This window comes from Anas platyrhynchos, chromosome 3 (assembly GCF_047663525.1).
Source record: "Anas platyrhynchos isolate ZD024472 breed Pekin duck chromosome 3, IASCAAS_PekinDuck_T2T, whole genome shotgun sequence".
NCBI classification, from domain to species: domain Eukaryota; kingdom Metazoa; phylum Chordata; class Aves; order Anseriformes; family Anatidae; genus Anas; species Anas platyrhynchos.
The window spans coordinates 70,141,084-70,157,292 of record NC_092589.1 but is presented as its reverse complement, the minus strand read 5'-3'; the positions used below and the strand labels follow the sequence as shown (position 1 = coordinate 70,157,292).

At 37.1% G+C, this 16,209-nt stretch overlaps 1 protein-coding gene across 1 annotated transcript in view; it reads right to left on the bottom strand.

The window, feature by feature from the left end:
* Nucleotides 1–16,209, bottom strand: part of FRK (fyn related Src family tyrosine kinase) — a 57,303-nt gene that overhangs the window by 39,393 nt on the left and 1,701 nt on the right. The gene's annotated exons all lie outside the window — the stretch shown is intronic.

Genomic DNA, 16,209 nt, shown 5'->3' with positions numbered 1-16,209 from the left:
TGGACAGCATGATCCTATTCCAGATTATCACTTCTCATTTGTCATAAATCCTTGCAACTGGGATTTACACTCTCATGTTAGGGTAAATCCCATGAGAACACTAAGTCCCAGAACTGGGAAGGTTTGTTGTGGTTCCTGTGGTTCTTGTCCTGAAGTCTCCATTACAAAAGAAATGATGGTGATAAACAGGTTAGCTGGCCCTCCAGTGGATTAACTGTATTGTATTAATTGTATCATTCATAGAAAGCTGTAGCCACAAAGTCAAGAACTCTGAAGTAAAGACTTGGCAATATTAATATAGCTTTCCTGGCATCAACTCAGGAAGACGCACTCTGATACCATCTTTAATTACATGGCCACATCCACTGCTTCCTACAGTGTGAATATGAGTGCTGCTCAATGAAGTTACCCTGCTTTTTGTTTTGTCATTGCATAGATAGAGTTTTTCTACTGTACATTTAGTCTTTGCTCTCAATACAAGTTATAAAATTACATGAATGGCCAATTTCCTAGAAGCCTCTATTATAGTGCTCATGATTATAATTTCTGAATGCTTTACAAACATTCATAAAATTCTTTTGTGGCACTTTTGTTTGTAAACTATTTTACAGTGGAGAAACAACACAGAAAAGGTACTAGGGAATAGGAGATTATCATAAATATTCTCTACTAAATTTGGACATCCAGCTTGAAAAGCCTAAGGCCTACCTTTCAGAGCATTTAGCATTGCACTGCATGTAGTAGTTTATTCAGAGAACAATGTCTGTTAACTTCAGGAATTGTTTCACATAAGACAAGGAGAGATGTGGAAAGTGAAACAGAGATGGAGAGATCCTCTGGGGTCTTATTTAATTCATTTCAACATATGACCATCCTGTGATCGCTGCCCTTACTCAGCACATGGAAACCTGAACAGGCTTGCATGTGCCACTGTTCCCTGCTGTTATCTGAGCAGGACAAACAGTGCAGCTGAGTCAGCTTTTAATCCATGCCAGGTTTGCAGTCTGTTGTGGGTAAACATCAGCACTGAAGCTGGGACACAAGTCTACTAAGGGTACACCCAGCGTATTCTCTCTGTGCTGAGAAAGCTCCAAGCACTTGCTGGGCTTTCCCAGGATATCAAAAACATCTAGAGAGCGTCAAATTCTAATAACTCTGCTTGGTTGCAACATATAAAGGGCAATTTTGTTTTCAAAGTCTTGGTCAGTTTGCACCATAGTTTTCTTAGGTAGCATGTAAGACCTTAATGTAGAGTAGAGTAGAGTAAATTCAGTTAGAAGGGACCTTCAAAGACCGTTGAGTCTAACTGCCTGACCACTTCAGGGCTAACCAAAGTGGGCCATCAACCACCTCTCTAGGAGGTGCCCGTTGCAGTGTTTGTCCATCCTCATGGTACAAAAATTTTCCCTAACACCCAGCCTGACACTCCTGTGGTGCAACTTTGTGCTGTTCTCTCATGTCCTATCATCGGTGACCAGGGAGCAGAGGCCGGCACCTCCCTCCCCAATTCCCCTGCTCAAGGAGTTGCAGAGAGCAACGAGGTCACCTCTGGGCCTCCTCTTCTCCAGAGCAGACAACCCAAGTGCCCTCACCTCTCCTCACAGGACATGTCTTCATGCCTTGTTACCAGCTTTGTTGCCATCCTCTGGATGCTTTCAAGGACCACAACATCCTTTTTGAGTTGTGGACCCCAGAACTGCACACAATGCGCAAGGTGAGGCTGCACCAGCACTAAATATAACAGGAGCATCACCTCTCTTGACGGGCTGGCTGTGCTGTGCTTAATGCACCCCTCAGTGCTGTTTGCCCTCTGGCTGCCAGAGCACGCTGCTGTCACCAGCACCCCTAGTCCCTTTCTGCTGGGCTGCTCCCCAGGCACTCCTCTCCCAGCCTGTGCCTGTGTCTAGCACAACTCCAACCCAGGTGCAGAACCTGCACTGACCCCGCATTTTCCTTTGCTGAACTTCATGCCATTGCTCACTGCCCAGTACTTCAGCTTATACAAATCCCTCTGCAAGGCCTCTCATCCCTCCAGGGAGTCAACAGCACCTCCCAGTTTCATATCGTCAGCAGTATAGCTGTCTCCAAAATGAAATCTCAAGCCCTTCTCCCAAAGTACATGCATGAAAGATTTCTCATACTGTTCTGAGCCATGTTTTTTACTTTCAGGGATGAAATACTTTCCTGGTATTAGCCCCAGAAAATTTACATCCAATCAGGTAAAGCCTGGGAAACTTGCAAGCAACTAAACAAGCCCTTCTGATAGAAAACATTAAGCTGTCTTAATTATAAGCCTAATGAAGTAATACCATTTCCCCAACCGTTGATATTTTAAGAAATTAGCAAACATTTCTGCAAAGATCAGAGCCTTCCCAGATATAACACAGCTAAGAAGCAATGTGCTTTACAAGTGATGAACTGCATGTGTAAAGTGGAGCATGGCAGAGGGGCACTGGCTGCTTCAATCTTCCCTTTATAATCTGCAGTGAACCCAGTGATGGACATTGAAAAAACAGAAAAGTATATAGTCTAACTATATACTAACTATACTAACTATATACCCATGATGATTAAAACTTGCAAAAGATTCCTTTCATAAGTGTGCTTAAAAATGTAAACTTTCACAGTCATGGCACAAGAATCTACACACTGAAAGATCTAGAATTATTCTAAGGCTTGCAGACCAGCTGTGCAGAGGCTGGAAAATATCAGGCTGTTTCAGCTTCTTTGGACATAAAGCTCTTCTTCCTTTCTACTTTCTACAGGCTTGTCTGGGATTGTTTTTAATACCCTGGACTCCTCACTGTTATTTATTTTCAGATACTGAAGAATGCATGGTACAAGGACAAAATTTAAGAGGAAGGAATATAAAACAATATAAGACAATGCAGGATGGACAGGGGAAATGGGATATTAAGAGTTCTAAGCAGAGAGGACTGTAATATATCATCAAGGAGACGGGAGAAAAGAGAAAGTCAGAGCTAACAGACAGTGATGAAGAGAAGTTAAAGACATGACAAAACTAAAGACTTCATTTCATGCCCAGGGACTATAACCTGCTGCTGCCTGAGCTACTGTACCTGTTAATGAAATGCTGGTTTCCAGCTTCTGCTTTTGCAAGGCACACATTTTTGGCAATGATTTCAGTCCTATTTGGGGATACAGTTTCACAGAGAAACTCTCACTATAAGCAGTGCTCTCTAGAGATATTTTCCCTTTCCCTTTCTTCATCATTCTACTTGCACTAGTACTTGCCAAGAGAATACTTTACCATGCATTTTCATCATATATTTATTGACTAGAGGTCACTGTTAAATGTACTGGTTCAATCCATACTTCCCAAAGTACTGTCATAAACAAGATAGTCAGAATAAGACTTAAAGAAATGTGTTGGTAACAACAGCCTTCTACAATCTGTATAAGAAAATCAATTACAATCTTACCATGCTGCAGAAAGTATCTAACTTAGACAATATTGAAATAAAAACACATTTAAAATGTACCTATACATTGACACAGCTCTGTTCTGATTACTTATTTGCCAGCATAAGAATAGTTTCTTATTTATCAGAAACTAGTGAAACTCCAAGTGAAACTAGAAATTCTGGTTTTCAGAGTTGATTACATAAGGTAGCGCATTTAATCTTACACAACCACGATGCACTTGCTTCATACGTAAAGATCTGAGTCACGTATTGCTTAGGTCCTTGTTGCTGAATAACTTATCAAAAGTTAAATGAAGACCATCTGCATGCACTGTATTGGACTGGGATGTCCTGTGTCTTTTCACAGTGACAGCAGGTGGAGTAAGTTGTTTTTTCTTTCCACATGGGAAAACACAGAACATATGAATAGTTCTGAAAAACTAAAGAATCATTTCCATGTTATACAAGTATCAGAGTTCTATCAAAACCAACAGCACATAATTATTTTATGTTACACAAGTATGTAGAAGTCTGCATGTATACGACTGTCTGTAGAGCAATGCAGTATAAGTCCCACTGCTTTCCACATTTTGAGATCGATGCTGTGATTTCTGTTTAATGAGTGCAATTAGAAACACATACTTTTGGAAAGTAGCATATCCCATTTTCCTCTGAGCTTTTGGATAACATTTTGCTAATGTTCTTGTTAACAGATTATAGCTGATAGGTTGGCATTTTTCCATAAATACTAAATTTATGGTAGACTTGAGAGAGTTTCACTGGTGAGGTGGCAGAATGAATGAGTTGATAACTGAAGAGATACAGACGGGGAAAAAAAAAAAAAAAAAAAAAAAAGGAAATAAAATGAAGTTATACTTCTCTACTTCTGTATATATTTTCAAAACAAAATATTATAGCTTATGTTCTTATGTGGTAAATACATGTACACTCAAATTGAATAATTTTCATATTTAAAGTTGTTTCTTACTTCTGTTTTCAAATGAAGTTTCTATCAAAGTACATAAATGTTTATTTTTAACTTCATTGAGAAAGTATTAAGTTATCTGGAAACAAGGTACAACTAAACAATACCCTATAATTCCTTCAGTTTAATTTGATACAAAATTAAAATGATTTTTTTTTTCCTTAGGGGCAAAAATAAAGGTTAACAAATAAAATGAGAAACATTGCTGCTTCTTTCTTCAGAAGGGAGCCATTTCCCCCTTTTCTCTTCCCATGTTGGTTTGGGCACTTAGATGTGAGCACTAAGGCATAAGTGATACACTCATCCATGATCCAGAGCGTCTTTAGTTAAAACGATGCAATTTGAACCTCATTCTGTAACATACCATAATCACTATTTTGCTGGAACACACACCATGCATAGATGCTTACTCAACATAATTTGGATAGTGTAACATGGTTACAACCCAGGCAATCCTTTTGGAACTGAAAGTACATGAGCTACCATCAAAAGTGGGCAGAAATTTTGCTACTATTTATTTTTAGTGAGATAGGAAATTGCAAGTTATGGACACAAAAAAGTTTTATACTTCAAGATTCAAGGACCAGATTCACCACAGTTACGTTGTATAGTACCTTTCCAAAAAAAAATAAAAAAATAAAAAAATAAAAATTGTTTTAATTACCTGCTGAAAACCTGACTGTAACATTGAACAATAGCTTACCTTATATGAGCCCATTGACCACAACATAGCCCTATTAAACACGTGAAACACCCACCTACCCAGACAGATTGATCTCATGTATGCCTGAGACCTAAAAGGGTCCCCAGGTTACACTAACAAATGACTAGCGAGCCCAGCTGAAGAAGCTGCAGGAGAATATTATTTCTTCGTGTGAGAGAAGGGCAGCAGATGTGTATTAAAGAAGGAACCTGGGCCCCTGAAATCTGTTGTGGTCTAAGAAATATCTTTGTTTTGTGTTACTCCACTGTTTTTGTTGGAAATAATAAGCTATGCCCTAAAGAAAAGGCCTGTCAGAGCATTAGGGACTTTTACAGTAAGACACTGCGTGGAATTGTTTGGAAAAGGTAATGTTCAACAGTGAGTGTGGTAAAATCCACCACAGAGATTGGCATTTCCTCTTACAGTACAGAACAAATTTATTGTATTGTAAACATAAATAAAAAGATTAGTCAGGCATTAATATACAAGAGTCCATGACACATTGGGTTTACACCTTTTCAGTAAGTACTGCAATAGGGCATAACTGCATTTCCGTGTGATTCTGTTAAAAGAGATTATAAATAGTACTATGTTGATTTTTCACTTCTTGATAATAACAGTTGATTGTGCTGAAAACGCATTGTTGAATTTGCCCTGAGACTGACGTAGGGAGCAAACCAAAACAGCCTGGAGCATGGTGCTCATGCCTCACATGGGGGAGCCCACAGGAAAGGCAGATTCTTTCTCAGGGTAGCAAAAAAGGGAGGGATACAGAATATATTTCAAAGTCTGTGGATCAGGCATGTGCTCCAGGTTTCCCTGCATTTCCATAGTTGATGGACCCCAGCAACCCTGCCAAAGGCTCTGTGGTGAACCCTATTAGTTATTTATATACCTACAGGCGTTCTTCTGGCTGGGGCATGCAGCTTTGCACAGCAGCTTCTCTCCCCAGCCCTTGGCATGCCTCACCAGGGCCAGTGTGCTCAGGTGAATGGCACACTCAGGTGACCTCCCCCAAATGCAGGCTGACCAGGGAGGGGAGAGGCCATGCATCTGCTCTGCCCCACATCCAAGTCCATTCAAATTTCTGAAGTGAATACCACCACACTCACACCCTTCATGATGATAGTGCTGCCCCTTTTTCCCCAGGGTTTCCACTGGGAAAGGTGCCACCTGGGGAAAGACGCAGCTGCATTAAAAACAAACGTGGTGGCTCTGAGACAGAGCCTTCAAGACAACAAACCATCACATCTTTGGGTCAATGATGGCTGGGAAGCGACTGGGATTTCTCCTGTAGGGATAGTATCGCAAGGCCAAGTCCATGGGCTCTGCAAATCAGCATAGCTCACCCAATTCTAGCTTCATTGTACAATAGGAACAAAAGATAATAAAATAGCAATCAAATCACAGCCTGATAGAATTAATTTGAGTTAATCTCCGTAAATAAATCTCATCCAGAGATTATTCACTATTGAGTAATTCATTTCAACAGTTCCACACATTCTTCAGAATATTGTTCATCCGCATCTAATCTTCTCTGAAGTGCTTTTATATGTGAAAATAAATTGGAGATGGAAGTGATATATTACTTTTTTTTGCTGTGTTTTAATTATGTAAATCACTGGTATTTCTTCAATTTAAGTGGCTAAAGTCAATTAGTGTATCAGTTTGTTCCCAATAGTGGTTTTGTACCTGGGTAAGGACTTCATTGCATTTAAAACTTGTTTGAAAATACTTGTCTTCTAGAAAATGAAAGGCTATCATCAGTTTTAATGGGAAGTGCTTTGGGCCTTTTGTTGTGAAATATATCCATACAATCACCCTAATAAAAATAATAAAAATAATAAAAATAAAAATAAAAATAAAAATAAAAATAAAAATAAAAATAATAATAATAATAATAATAATAATAATAATAATAATAAATAAAATAAAATGTGTTCCTCAGGCCCTATTTCGGCTGCACAGAGTTCTCAAGAGTATTGTAATATCTTGCATCAATGTTAGTATCTTTACACATTTGTTAACATACACCTGAACAAAAGTACTGATCTACTGTTAAAATGTACTGTAAAAGTAACAAGAGCTCTACTATTCATAACATCTGGTGAACAAAACTGAAACCTTGAGGTAGCCTTAATGTTAACATGGTACAAAGAGCACTTCTAACATCAATTGATTTAACATTAAGGGAAACTCAGAAGTACAAGAAATTTTTCAGTCATATGTTCACTTAAACCATTACAGCTTCCAAAAGCACTGAATTGATTTTCTTGAGAAAATCATTCCTGAAAAATTATTTTCTTCTCTTACAATGGAATTCACTTCTGCTCAGAAGTAATAACAGAAGCCCTCAGGAACAAAAAGCCCCACATGGCTGTACAGGATGTTTAAAATCTTTCCACTGCTTTTTGGGCAGAGCTCTCTTGGCACAGGCACATACTTCCTCAGCCTATTGCCGGAAGCAGACTTGTCTGAGCAGACTTGTGCCCTCTCTCAGGTCACTTTTCACTGGAGAATGACCTCCACTGTCTCACTCATTCTCCAGAGGTAATCAGAAAAAGATTGTGCTGTCTGGAACCCTAAGATGACCACAAGCCAAGGGAAAGAAAATCACCGAATGCTTTCGGTTAGAAGGGACTTTAAAGATCATCTGTTTCCTAGTCATCCTGGTCACCTTCCACTAGACCAAGTTGCTCAAAGTCCCATCCAACCAGACCTTGATTACATTGAGGGAGGGGGCATCCACAACGTCTCTGAACAACCTGTTCCAGCATCTAACTTCACAGTAAAGAATTTCTTCCTTACATCTAACCTAAATATATTCTCTTTTACTTTAAAAACATTACCCTAGAGTACTGTCTCTTTCACATGGTCACAAATGTCTTAACAAAGCAGTCTCCCAGATTTTAGGGTAACCTTTTCAGGATGACAGATGGGAAGGGTGACACACTAAAGACATTTTTGACTTCTAGAAGTAAGGCTAGCCCATCTGTAAAAATCTATGTGCATTATCATCACAAGACCCACACATACAGCTTATTTTGTAAGAGATCACAGCACCGTGTCAGAGAGGTAGAAAATCTAACTGATTCATCTGTGTTAGAGACTGAGAATACATACACACTTCTAAACTCTTGTAAATCTGTTGGAGTTTGGGAAAAGTATAAAATAACAGGAATATAGTCAAGGCTCTCTTTTTTGGAGGAGGGGTAAAGGAGGCTGCTAGGGAAGTTAGGGATGACTTCCTCCTCCCTCAGCACTAGTCCGTGAATGCACCTGCTGCTTTCCCATTTGGAGGTTCAACCAGTAGCAAAGTTGAGCACATATCCCAGACACATACACACACAAGGGGCATGGACATATGCAGAGGACACAGACATGGCCAGCCACACAGGTGGCCACAGACAAGGTGCTGCCTTCAACAGCCTCCTGGACCCCAGGTTTTCACCTTAACAACTGCAAAGTCTCAGTTTGCCCCCAGTTTCTATATAGCCCATCAATTGGTGTGACTTACTAGGTTTGTTTCTGTTTGAGTTGTAGTTAATATGAATTGGTCATTTTTTTATGTTGTTGTTGTCTCTCTCCATTTCCTTGTCATCCCAATTTGGCAAGGTGCTCAGTCAAATAATCTTACGGAAAAAAAAAAAAAAAAAAAAAAAAAAAAAAAAAAAAAAAACATTCCCGCATGCTATATACCCTTATCAATCATTGCTGCTGACGAGATTTGTCATCACCACCTCCCTTATCAGGTGTGAGTCAGACTTGTATCTGTGTGCTCTTTATGGCTCCTTTGATCAGATACCCTTAGAGGAGCAGAGACACTTCTGCATACCTTCAGAGAGGCTTCCACTAACTCAAATGACCAGTAGTTTCAAAAGGAAGAATGAGTTTTGTGAGTTCTCATCAGTTCTGAAACTCGGTATATATTAATTACCAGATGTAAGATTCAGATTTTTTTTCCTCTTCTTGTGTGGTCCATTTTGAAAAGGTGTGCAACAAAATTGTTTGTGTTACAAATAAAGAAAAAAATATATTTATTTTTCAGGATACTAGCAATATATCTGCTTTAATGAGAGAAAGATAAGGCAAAATGCTTATGAACTTTATTGCAGATAAACCTACAACATAAGAGATTATAGAGTAATCTGTGAAGAAATAATGAAAATATCAACTAGCGCAATCCCATCTGAAACCATCCCTTATTTAATTCACTGCTCTCTTTTTCCAGTTTTTATTAAGATTAGCATACCAGCATGGATAAATGGAATGTATTTTTATCTAGTTTAAGTGATAAATAAAAGCTATTGGTTCATGATCAATATTTTGTATGATCTTCTGAAAAATTATTTCCAGATAAATTATAAGCATGTTTGGAGACTGAAAATTGCAAAGATATCAATTTCCATTCTAATTTCTCATTTCTTTTATGGCTTTCCTAATGCAGTTTTGAGGTGCAAACCTGAATGACATCGTTAGCTTCTTAACTAAGGATTTTAATCACTTATTTTTTGAGTTCTAATGCAATAAGTGCCTTCAAATATGCTCCATATAATGCTATTTGGAAAACACTGAATACTATTTTATCTCTTACATGTAGCAGTAAATATGTGATAATATTTTGTCTTTTTAAAATATGACCTAAAACATTATATTATTTTTTTGCTATTTTTATTTTGCTTGCATGACTTGGAATCATAGAATAAATCCTTGAATGAATCACAGAATGGTTTGGGTTGGAAGGGACCTTGAAGATCATCTAGTTCCCCCCCCACCATGGACAGGGATGCCACCCATGAGACTTGAAAAGGAACAAAATATTTTATTATGGGAAAATATATGAAACATAAGCAATCATATCTTTTACTAATCTGTTTTAAATAAAATTGAGAGGTAAATTGTGTATTGTCTAACTTAGGCTATGGGAAGGCTGTATCTTTATTATAACATTTGCAAGAAACACCACTGCTAAAGGATTTTGTTAGAAGATACCATCTATAAGATAATAACAGGATACATTCTTACTTCTGCACCTTCAGTAGGATATGAAATAAATTTGTCAGTAAATTGCTCACAGTTAAATAACACATTTGCAACCCAGGTTGACTTGGGCATTATGACAGATGGAAACAGGAAAGCATGGCCTGTAAAGAAATAGGTGGGTGAATCTCACAGGGACTGTGACAACACTGCTATTTCTTTTTGTGCCTAAATAATTTAATTTTGAGTGTGGCTTGGTGTTTTTTGATCTATTTTTTTTTCAGTCACTCCTGACTGAACAATCAACAATTGGAAGAAAAAATAAAAAAATAAAAAAAATAAAATAAAATAAAATAAAAAATAAAAAATATAAAATAAAAAAGCCAAACCCTTGTTTAGGAATCTAAAACTTTCTGCAGAGATGAGGAGGGGTTTTCGTTTGGTTGATTGGTTTTGGGGTTTTGCTTCTTTTCTTTTCTTTTTTTTTTCTTTTTTCTATAGCTTACTCTTTGTCTCCAAACAGAAATAAAAAATTGTGCAGCGTCAACACCTATGCTTTTGCTAAATAGACTTGACAATAGCTCTGTAATTAGACATGGCAGTGATGTACCCTCTAACATTGCTTATACAACAGTTCCAATCTCTGGTGAAGTACAAAGGGAACAGATCACAGAAAGTGGATAGGCCTGTGCACTTTTCATAAAATCCTTTCTGAAACAGAGTAACTGGGCTAGAAGGGCCATTGGTTTGACCTCGTAGGGTATTTTGTATGTTTTGTGACTTAATCTTTTCATTACAGTTATGGTACTACACACATAAGAAAAAGCCTCAAAGTCTTCTATACCCAGCTGTGCATTTCACTTGCTACAGAATAATTCTTCACAGAGATACCTGACCTAGTTTGTTTAAATCCAGCACAACTTTAGGACTTCTTAGCCTGGCTGAGCTGCTGGTTACTATTCTTCTCCTCTAAACCTGTTCAGAGATGACTGAGCTCTGCACAGGTCTGCATTGTGCTATGCAGAGAACTGTTAAAGACAGCTATTGCAGAAATAGTAACTATTGTACAATACCTGGCCAATGTTTTTGCCGACATCACTCACAAACAACTAATCTAGGTTAACACACACAATCCTTACTTCTGTTGAGTCTGAAGAAAAATCATGAGACAGGACCATAAAGGTATTCTGACCAGAATGTTGTCTTTGTTTTTCAATGATGTGCCGTAAAGGCCATTTTGGTTTCATGATGCCATTTAAAAAAAGAAAAAAAAAAATCTAACTGCCCATGTTTTCAGTCTTTAAAGATATTGTTTCTGGTTGTGACATCATTCATTGTCAAATATTTCACAACGTGGTAATGGAAACTACTGCATAGTAATTACCATATATAACTTACACACTGATTCCATATAAAGTAGAGAAAGGAAAGAATTTCTTCATTATTCAGAGTTTGAATAAGTAATGTTATATATCTAGAAAACCACATTGCCAGGTGACCTAAACTAGACAAGTTTGCATAAACTGCTCATTTGTGATGCCAGAATTCCTTTCATGTTTCTGAGCAGTGATACACATTTTCTGGATTATACATGGACATGTAAATACTGCTGGCACTTGATAAAGCCTGACATTTTACATAGTTCTGTAACCCATCTCCTTCACTTTATCACTGTATATTTAAGAAATGAGCAGAGCTGAAGAAAATGTTTGGGATTTGCTTGAAGATAGCATGACAATGTTGAGACAAGACTAATGAAGTTAATTAAGTAAATTTAGGGTCTTGTTTTAGCATTCAATAATTTAAATTCAAGAAAGGCATTCAAAAACACTCATGGCAATTCAAAAGTCTGGCTAGGTACTTCAGATGCCATAAACAGAGTGTGAAAAAATGTGATCAAACGTATGATCTGGCTTTGCAGTACACACCCTGTATCACCCAGCTATTTTACATGGTCTTAAAAGTATCAGGCTTATAAACTGTCCGTATGTATGCATACACAAAAGTTCATGCATTAAGTATATTCAGGTACATACATAAAGTATATAAAAAATCATCCATCTCTTTCAGTTATGAGTTCATATACTGCCTTTTCAGTGATTTATGATAAATATATATATTGGCAATAAATAATCCCTTTCTACCAAAATTGGTTAAAAATAGCTTTCATATGTAACGCAACAGATTCCAGGAACATGAGAAATATAAACCAGCCATGCTAGCTAATGAACAGATATTACAAACCCATTTCATTACAATGATTACTGCTGGTTCTGGTGGTGTCCTCAAGAGTTTGTACTGTAATACAGAAAGGAATTACGAGAGTGGGAGAGCGCTGAAACCACAGAGGATCACATTCAGATTTCTGAGGTATTCAGAAGAATTTAAGGTTTCACCTTTGAAAGAGCTGCTAGCCATTGTGGCTCTAAATACCACTTTGCAAAATGACCCACATGAACAAAAGGAACCCCATAAGCCTGAATGTTCAGACAGTCTGAAACAGGTTGGCACAGTGAACAATTTCTTACTCATGTAGAGTGACTCAGATTCAGTCAATACATGAAATAGTTAAAACTGAGTCAGGCCACAGAAAGGAATGAACTATGGAGACTGACAACAATAATCTGCAAATCACTTCTGCTTTCAAAGAGTTGTATAGAAAGCTCATTATGGAATTGACTGGTGAGGTTTTGTTGATTAGGGCTTGGTTTCCAGCAGCTGGGAAACACCTACCCCAGAAATCTCTCTGAAATAAAGAACGTTTCTGAAACTAGTAAATGTTACAAGTAATTGCAGTGCTCTTGTTTGTCCTAATCAGCTAGGAGTTTGTGTGGAATTACTTCCCTCAATACAGCAGTAGTGTCAATAATGTTGGGAGGAGCATATGAAATGAACTTGACCATCGATGAACAGCCAACGGGTCCATCAGGAAGGTAGATGAGAGCCCCCTCTAAATACACTCTACATTTCCTCTAGAAAATAATTCATGTCACTCCAACAGTTTTGTTTTCTTTTTTAATCATTATTTTTGCTTCATTAAAATTTACTGTCCAGCTGGGCCATATTTGTTGTCCATAACAATTTGCACTACGTCGCTTTCTTGTTTAGTTAAAACAAGTGGCAATAATAAAGTAAGGGCAGCTGAATGTGTTATTATGGTTCCTGTTTATAGCACAGAATAGCAGGCACTGAGCAAGCACAGAGAATGTAAGGTCACACTCCTTGCCGAGGAAATATATATATTCTTATTTTGGTGTTAGTCAGATTGTTCTTTCTGATCATGCTCTGCTAAAAATGCAAGACAAATCATATGACTGTGTCTCCAGCTGCATTTTTCACTTCCCTTGTGCTAAACTCTAAGTGCCTAAACCCAAGGAAAAAGAAAAAGCACTCCCATTCCCATCATTGGATGCACCAGATGTGACCTCACTCAAACTTGCTTAAAAATGAAAAATAAGTTTGTATTATTATTTTGCCTGCTATCTATGATATAAAAAGAAGAAAAGAGCTAAGCATTCTTATAGATGCTAATTTATCATCAGCAAAGCCTGAATCTGCCTTTTTTTTCAGACCATGTAAGGAGTACTGCAGGTGTTAGAAAAAAAAATCAGTAATGAAAGGAAAGCAACACAGTAAGGAAATCTCATTTTTATCACTTCTGCTTGAATGTTCTGATAGCCAAGGATACATGAAAATTCTCTTTGTTATAAGCAGTATCAAACTTTTTTTTTTTTTAAAAGGCTGAAGATACTGTATTTCCTTTCTTCCCTTTCAGTTATTAATCTATCTTACCAGCACTACCTCAGTTATACTATATGGAGTCCAAGAAACCTCCAGGAAGGAAAGCTTATTTAAATGAGGACAAGACAGCAAAGTTCCTCACTTTTCTGTCTTATTTTATTTCATTTTCCTTCTTACCAAGGAAAATTTCAAAAAAAAGCCTTTCTCCCTTAAAAAAACAAACAAACAAACAAACAAACAAACAAAAAAAAACCACAGACACTTCAACACTTCAGCAAAGAGACAAAACAGTCTGCTGTGGCACTTGCAGGGAATAAAATATCACCCAGCATTATCTCATGCCAGGATGGACAACACAAAACCCAACAGACTTACCAATCCTTAACTGGCTCTACAACACAGACCACATGTTGATTAGAAAGGGCTACATATATATTGTTGTTAATAGTCTTGATGGCTACAGGCAAAACTGAAATGATTAGCAAACAAAATTCAACAGTTCTGCATGCAGCTTTCAGGCCTATATTGGCTAAACTTCCATAGTGACCCTGTCTTCTCTAAGATATTACATAATTTATAGAATATTTCATGTCCTAAATCATTACTTTCACAAATTCCTATACGTGCATGAGACAGTGACCCAGGCATTTGCACAATCATGAAATCCGCTTCCTGGAACAGGTTTGCCAGTTTGTCTTGATGTAGTAAGTTCAAAATACTTTCTAGAAATAAGCTAAAACATCCATTCTCTCTGCAGACATACAGAAGCTAGATGGTGCTAGAGAATGTACATTTATATGTGACACGGATTACAAGTCTTCCATTGTTTATCAGTTCTGTGCTGGAAACATGAAGAACTGGTAAAAAGATGGAAGGATACAATAAAAACTTTTCCAGTTTCTACAGATACGTATATTATGGCCATAAGCAATTGTCCAACACCAAATGAGAAAGCTAATTAAAATCAAAATGGAAAGATGAAAGAAGTTAAATTTAAATTTCAGGCAGAGAATGTGATTAAAACATTGACTTTTAATTAAAGAGAAAATATAATAACTTTTTCAAGTTCCTCCTTTTACTTTAGGGAAAGCAAGTGTTATCTCTTTAAAACACCATCACTACTGCTGCTTTCATTGTTTCAGTAGGATAATAAAGGTGTGAAATACATAGCGTGGGTGAAATGGAAGTCTTGGAGGAAATTATAGCAAGAAATATTCCAACCAGATACAAGAGGAAAAATCATCACCATCAGATTGAAAAGCTTGACTGTAAATAGCCCTAAGCAGACTGGTCAAACTTTATTTTTGCCTTGAGTTGGGGCAACTGGTTCAAATGTCCTTCTGAGGCCTTTTCCAACCTGAGTTCTTTTATGACTGTAGAAAAGTGTCTCTGTGTGATCTGACAATAAGCAGATTTGTACTTTTTTTCATTGAATGTCACCAAGGCCAATGGACTTAGAAGGAAATTTGAGAAAAAATGACATATTTATCCAGAAATGTTTTGGTATCTAATTAAGTTTAAATTATTAAATCAAATGTCAAACATTTTGGAGGAATGACTTCATCTTAGAGCTTTAATAGCTCTCTATGTCCACTGTTCTACAAATCTGGTGAAAATAAAAAGAACTTAAACAAAACTTTTGCCAAAAATAAAAAAATAGTCATGATTAATAAAGGAAGAAATTAATTTAAAAAAAAAAAAAGAGAGTATAAAGAAATAAATTTCATTCTATTACAAGAAAAAAAATACTGTTATGTTGAAATGCACTTTATCAAAGTTAACTACACAACTGATGCTGAATATATACAAAGAGGAAGCTTAAGAGCTGAGACTTGATTTTGTAACTGAGAAAAATTACTTGCAAAGTATTAATAGCAAGCAGCAATCTTAGAAGACTTGTAATAAGACTACTTCTTGAAAGAGAGCAAAGGCTAAGATGAGTTGAATTAGAGTCTACCGCCTCTTGTGTTCAGAAAATGTTTTTCCTGCAGATTAATTTCTGCAATTGGAAGAATTCTTTTGAACATAACCATTGAAAATGTTGTTTGCCTTAACACAGAAATAGCAACAGCTGGTCAGATTCTGGAAATTAAAGTCTTCGGGTTAGAGAGGAATCTCATAGTTGCCCTATGTTACACATCTTACAGCTGATAAAATACTCATAACCATATCCGAGCCGGTGTTCTTAGCCCTGGGCAGTATGGTGGGCAGATCAGATTGGAGATGTTTCAGGTCCAGATGAGATTTAACTGCAAAGTTGCAATATCATTCCTTTAAAATCAAAATGAATTCAGAGACTAACACCATTTCTGCTGTCTCTTTCCACACTGATAATTTTTGCCAAGACACACTTCAGGAACAGCAGTCAGTGTTAT